This window comes from Vigna umbellata, chromosome 3 (genome assembly GCF_029865625.1).
Source record: "Vigna umbellata cultivar VRB3 chromosome 3, Vumbellata_1.0, whole genome shotgun sequence".
Lineage (NCBI taxonomy): Eukaryota > Viridiplantae > Streptophyta > Magnoliopsida > Fabales > Fabaceae > Vigna > Vigna umbellata.
Genome location: NC_142167.1, coordinates 55,414,828 through 55,421,924, shown reverse-complemented (window position 1 = coordinate 55,421,924; position 7,097 = coordinate 55,414,828). Strand labels below are relative to the sequence as shown.

At 32.4% G+C, this 7,097-nt stretch overlaps 1 long non-coding RNA gene across 1 annotated transcript; it reads left to right on the top strand.

The window, feature by feature from the left end:
* Positions 1-4,996: 4,996 nt before the first annotated feature.
* On the top strand, positions 4,997-6,933 carry LOC148202981 (uncharacterized). Its single transcript, XR_015784885.1, has 3 exons — positions 4,997-5,106; positions 5,219-5,309; positions 6,860-6,933. It is a non-coding gene; the product is annotated as an uncharacterized LOC148202981 (long non-coding RNA).
* The last annotated feature ends 164 nt before the right edge of the window (positions 6,934-7,097 follow it).

Here is a 7,097-nt window from a genome sequence, read left to right as displayed (position 1 = left end):
TCTTAAAAAAACAATTAAAAAACTCACATTATTACTACTATTCAGACAACTCCTTTAACCAGTTTAAATAATGTTAATTTGTGGAGGGTTTTTATAACCTCCACAAAATAACCCCCACAGTATAATAGTTTTTTTAGTAATACAAGAACATCATAGCTTAATATTTTAATTGATATATATTAAACATTAATATCATACAAATAAAAACTATATACGAAGGATACACATTTTAATTTAATGTAAATTTGTTCTAAATTAAGTTATTTTTAACACCAATGATATCATCGTGTCAATAAGAATTAGGCCAAGCAAAAAAGAGCTTGGATTGGATTTACATTGGAATAGAGCAATCTTATTTCTCCTACATTTTATTTAATAATAATATTGATAACAATAACATCATAAAATCATTGCTAAAAATTAATTATACAAAACCTACAAACAAATGTTAGACACAAAAATTGCCCTAAAATTCACTTATTGGAGGATGGTCCATAACATATCAATGGTCCGACGAAGGAGACGAGGTAAATCGCCATCATCCATTGCACAGTCTATCACTATTTCTTTCCATGTCAACCAAGAAGCCCAGGCCTCAACTATACCACAAAACTTGTTATCCAAAAAACAAGTTGGTAAAGAAATAAGAATATAAAAGACAGAAGCACACAATAAAAGTCTCTGTATTACTATTCACACACAATACCATTTACAAAACAAAAGTAACTCTTATTTTATTTATAGAAGATAGAAAAAGGTTTTAAATCAAATGTTTTGCATTGATCATGTATGTATTTAAATACAAAAACGACGTAAAAAAAATACATACAAAAAAATATATACTATAAATAGTAACCTATAATTGTGCTAATAAGGACAAATATTATCCTAAACTGATGCTGATGAATGATTGCAATAATTATTGTAATATCACACAATAAATAAAAAATGATATTGTAAATAGCTAAAATCAAGAGTCATAAATGATAGGATATTAAACAAAATATTTGATTTTGTCTAACTTTCCCTCTCAAACTAGTAGTGACATGATCATGTCAAGTTTGTCTCTTAGCAAGTTAAATCTTGTATGAGTGAGAAGTTTAGTCAAATAGTCTACAATTTGATAGTAGTAGGAACATAGGTCATAGTTACTTTATTTTGTAGGAATTGATTACGTATGTAGTGCACATCTATCTCAATGTGTTTGGACCATGCGTTCATGATTAGATTATAAGCAATTGACTTGACACTAAGGTTATCATACCACATAATTGGTTTTCTGAGCATTTGTAGTTTTAGTTCTGTCAGCAAAGATCTAATCCAAGCTACTTCAGTTGCAAGGTCAGTAGGGCTTTGTATTATGGTTTTGTGCTTGATCGTGACACTACCTTTTGTTTTCTTGAAGACTAGAAAACAAGAGTTTCTCTAAGAAACACACATTGTCCTGCCATTAATTTTTTTTTAATTTTCCAGTGATGCATGGTAGGTGTGCTCATGTATTGACTGAGTTTGTTGACAAAAAAGATAATGTCTGGCCTTATGTTGGTCAAATACAATGCACTTATGACTTGTCTGGACAAAGTAGCATTGGTCATTGGTTTCCCTTCTGTAGTGAATTGTCTACCAGCCACCAACTGTGTTGGACAAACTAAAACCATCTCCATGTTGAACTTCTTCAAAGTATCTTTTATGTCTTAGTTTAATGTCATTCATGTGTACTCCATTGCTAAGAAAATAATGTATATGTCGTAAGTCTTTTCGAGAGAAAGCAATATTCATTTGATTGATGAATGTTTCTAAGCACTAGCGATTATAATATATAATAATAAAAATGTAATAATAGAAATAAGAATTATTAATAAGAATGAATAATAATATAAAATATTTTATTTTGAGACAAGAGATTATATCTATTATATATATTTCCTTTTAATTATCGTTAATAGAATATGAGCCGTCTTTATACAAATAGAATTCGCGTACAGGGAAAATGCTGATATTTTATACAAATAGAATCGCATAGTACAATGAAAACGTAGTTATAGTCGAACGGTAAGTTAAATTTAAAGTTTTTACTTAAAATTTCATTAAACTAAAATGAATTTTAAATGTTTTAAAGGACATGTATATTTTTTATAAAGAAAGAAAAGTCATTGTTAAGTGATAAATTGAAATATATATTTGAAGAACAATGCAATAAAAGTCTGAAAAGAGTCTGACTTTGTTGATGCTTTTATTACAAATATGGAGTGAATTAATATGGCCATGGAAGGCAATTAAAACATGTCATCTTAGAATCAATGATTTCCTGGAATACCGGAATATGGGTCCATTTGCTTTTCTTTAATAAACTATTTTTAAAACCTAAAAGTAAAAACAAAAGTTTAACGTGGTGTAGCTACAATTTTGACCAGGGATTTCAACTGATCGTGTATCTATGATTTTCATAAAATATCTGTTTTCTTGATTAATCTTCTATATTACTGTAGATTTTGCTTTCGCCATCATTGGGTTGATTGAAACATGATTTCTGTAACTATCACTTGCACTTGCTCATATTATATTGTCAGAGTCTGTGAATAACCAAACGAGTAGAAGAGCTGTTAGATATATTGAGTATAGTGCTGTTACAATGTGGGCCTTGCAGCTTTGGGCCACTTTATTGAAGCCCATCATGTCACTGCTTACTGTTGCGCCTATAGTAGCACAAATTTCAGTCTTATGACTGTTATATGCTCCTTCACACATTTTTCTTTGTACTTGTAAGGTTTTTTGAATTACAGAAGATAGTTTTAGAATTTTAAAAAGACGAGGAGGTGTAGGGAGAAACGGCCCAACCATATTTGGATTTTTTTTGTTGAAAGCCCTTGTTTAGCCATACAATAGTGCATCGTTTAAGGTTTATTTTGGGGGCAATTTTATGAGTTTGATGTCTTATTTAGGGTTTTAAATTGGGTGTTCTTGTGTATGGGAAGCACTATTCTCTGGTGCCATCTACAGCCATTTATTACATTTTCTGGTACCTTCCTAGTATTTCCCATATCACATTTTGATTGATATTTTCACTTAATATCAGTGGATCAAAACAAAACTTTAATTATCTGAAGTCTTACATGCAAAACAAAATCAATAGTATGCAATTACTTGTAATATACAATAATTTTTTTCTTGTTCTTGAGACTTTTCTATTTTCTTGACACCTTTCTTTTATCAAACTTTTTACAGTCGTCTTGTTGGCAGAAATCAAATAAATTAGTGAAAAGAAATACAGAGAAGATGATGTTTCTCTTTCTATTCTACCAAACTTGAAGTTTAAGTATTCTCATCTAGATATTCATGAAGATTTCCACAATAATAATAAAAGCCGACACATATTGAACTTCCCAGGTAATAACTTTGTTTGGACTAATTTTGAGGATGCAGTGGGAAATAATATACATGTGAAAATTTTCTTTCTGCATTTTATCTTGTTTTGTGTTGTATATGATTAAATAGGAAAATCTATATTAATTTATATGTGGATCATGTTTGACGAGGAGACACTGTTATTGTGGTTTAATTTTCTGGGAGTGACGAGGAGATACTATTATTGACAATTGGGTTGTATAACATGCCAAATTTAGAATGGGCTTTAGCTATTGATTTTAAATGGAAGTTGCACATTCATACATATATTCAACTTGATTTTAGGAAAAGTAAGATTTTTAAAGTAAGAAAAAATTTAGAAATAATACTCTTTAAATATTTGAAATGATAAATATGTGATATTGATGTTGTTATGAGTAATTATGGTTATGTTGTGATTGTTTGAATTATGTTTGTTAGTGTGCTTAAAATTTTATGGGCTTATTTCTTTTAGTAAGGACGACTTTTTAATTTCTATATTTTTCTTATTATTGATATATTTATTTTATTGTGAGCTGGTTGGATTAGTGTCCTTATACGACAGGTAAAATCTCAAAATTTGCTCATTACACTAATTTTTCAAGAGTACAATCAAATGATTATGTTTTAGGTTGTGCAGTGAATATTGAATTACATGATAGATATTTAGTTATAAACTATTAGTAAAACTGTAAAATTTATAATGAAACTTAGTTACAAAATTTATTGTTGGTTGTTTATATTGTATTATTAATTTTTCTTTAGTTTATCTTTTTTATTTTGTTTTGTGGTGATTTTTACAATAACAAATGATTATGTAATAGTGGGAACACTAATGAAACTAAAGAGTTATTTTTTATTTTATATTGTAAAAATGTAAAATTTGAATAAATATATTTTAACTTTATTACTTTTATATAAAGTAGAACTTATTGGAATTACCAACCTAAGTTCTCTTTTGAAGAACTTTCATATATAATGTGTGAAATGGTACAGGTGTATGTAATGAATAATGTTTATTAATAGTTATAAAATGATGAGATTGTGTTTAATGAAGTATGATTGTTACTAGTTATGTGATGACAAAGGTAGTAAAAGTATCAATTGTTTAAGATGTTACAATGTCAGCTTCCAAAACACTTATTATAAAAAAGAACATTGCCCAACTTGTTTTTTTTTATTAGCATTTTTTTTGTGTGTTACATATATATTTGTTCATTCTTTTTTGTAACAACTAGTTATATGAAAAAGAAATATTATATCATAATGATAATTGTGAGATCCCGGAAAATTTTAAAACGTAATTAGATGTCAAATCAGTAATTACGATACTGCTGATTCACCTAGTAGCTTCCATCAACGAGCCGCGACACACGTCCAGTGCATTAATTGCGCACTAAGCTCTGCATGCACACACGACACTTGTCACGTTAGAAGCTTCCAATTCAGAGTTTGGTATGCAGGTGTCAGCGAGGGAGACGTTCGTTCAAACGAACGTGAGTTAAGCAAAAAGAGTTTTCGAAAAACCCTCCACTCACCTGTATCACTCATCTCCTTCCTCTGAATCAGATTTTCCAATTTCTCTGATCTCTCTCTAGAACCAGTAACCTTCTCTCTTCAACAACTCATCTTCTTCTTCTCCGATTCACTTTCCAGAACCGTAGGAGTGTTCGTCCAGTTGAGACCTTTCATTTGGACCGAACAGAACTTGGATCGGAACTGGTAAGTTTTTCTGTCTTAAGCTTCGTCCCTTTTTCTGGTCTCATGCGAACCCTAGTTGGTTGCATGAATGGGTTCTAGGTCTGAGTTTTGGTTGATTGTTTTGGTGTCTTAGTTTTACGTGGGAACTGTGGAACGAAACTTGAGAGTAGAAGTGGTTAGAGGAAACCCTAGAATCGTGCTTTTGGAAGATCACTGCTATCCAGGTAAGGGAAGCTTACATATATTTAAATTTATACGTGTATGATTGTATGAAAGCATGATTGGGTTGTCTGTATGAAATCTTTGTATGCGTGATTTTCTGATCTGCATGAACGAGCCCTGTTGTGCTGTTATGAATGTACTGATATGATTTTTCTGGATTGTTGAGCTGCATGCATGGTTGAATCGTATGGATGAATACTATAATGTATGAATTATTAAGATGTTGATTATTGAATATGAAGTAATCTGGAAGTGAGAGTGTAAAGTCCATAAATCTGAGATTCATTTGAAGTATAAAGTTTAGGTTAAAATGTTGAAATCTGAAAAAAAATGGCTAAGGTTGATAATTCTACACTTAAATCCTACTTTTGTTAACTAACGCTCGTCACTGTACGGTCTTATACCGTTCGGTTTTCCTTATGATACTTTAAAATGGAATTCTTTCATTTGGAAAGAATTCTGCTCGAGAACGAGCGTTCCCATTTGAGTAAAATAGTGTTCGACCTCATGTCGAGCGTCAGTCTTTAATAGTGTTCGACCTCATGTCGAGCATCAGTCTTCAATAGCGTTCGACCTCATGTCGAGCGTCAGTCTTTAATAGTGTTCGACCTCATGTCGAGCATCAGTCTTCAATAGCGTTCGACCTCATGTCGAACGTCAGTCTTTAATAGTGTTCGACCTCATGTCGAGCATCAGTCTTTAATAGCGTTCGACCTCATGTCGAGCGTCAGTCTTTAATAGTGTTCGACCTCATGTCGAGCATCAGTCTTCAATAGCGTTCGACCTCATGTCGAACGTCAGTCTTTAATAGTGTTCGACCTCATGTCGAGCATCAGTCTTTAATAGCGTTCGACCTCATGTCGAGCGTCAGTCTTTAATAGCGTTCGACCTCATGTCGAGCGTCAGTCTTAAATAGCGTTCGTCCTGATCTCAATTAGCGTTCGTCCATACAGTGAATTAACGTTCGTCTTTTTATGGAAGTGTAACAAAGAATGAAAATGTGATATTGAGAGAATTATAAAGTGAACGAACCCTATATGAGGTGAAATTATGATATTGATATTTGAACGAGCGTTCCAAGGAGGAACTACTCTTGGTTGGAAATTGATATTTGTAAAGTATGACTGTGGATAAGTTTAGACTCGCTGTCCATCCTGATGTTCCGTGATACGCCTTTTCAAGTAGAAGGGGGTACTCATGTGTGGGAACGGCAGGAGGTCCTTAGTCCATAAGTTAACATGGGCGACGTAAGAACGGACTTACCTCGAGTGGCAGCTGTTTAATGTTACCCAGTTACTACATCACTCGGGTGCAAGGACGCTTGAAACTACACAGATTCATACAGTCCGGACGGTCTGTCTAGAATATTTATATTTATGTTTTGGTTGAAGTTATATGCATATGTATTGATTGTGTGATGATTTGAATATAAATGTTGAAGTATGAATTTAAAATACGTAAGCTTACCCTTGCATTTCCATTGTGTTGTCTACTGTACATGTATACTCCGTCTTGTCAAAATGCAATGATCATCCGTTGTGGATGTGAGCAGATGGTGGAGCGTCCCTTGAAACACTGCTGGAAGAAGAAAATTTGGAGGACGCGACCCTGGTGGATGTTGAAGTCAAAGCCGAGCCCTAGAGCGCTCGCCAGTATAGTATAGTTTATTATGTGTTTTATGTAGACGTTCGGTTGTAATCCTGTAAAACCGTTCGTCCTTAAACTCTTTATATTATGACGTCCGTCATTTCTGTATGTTTTTTTTGAACGTTCGACACCGTTAGTGCTCG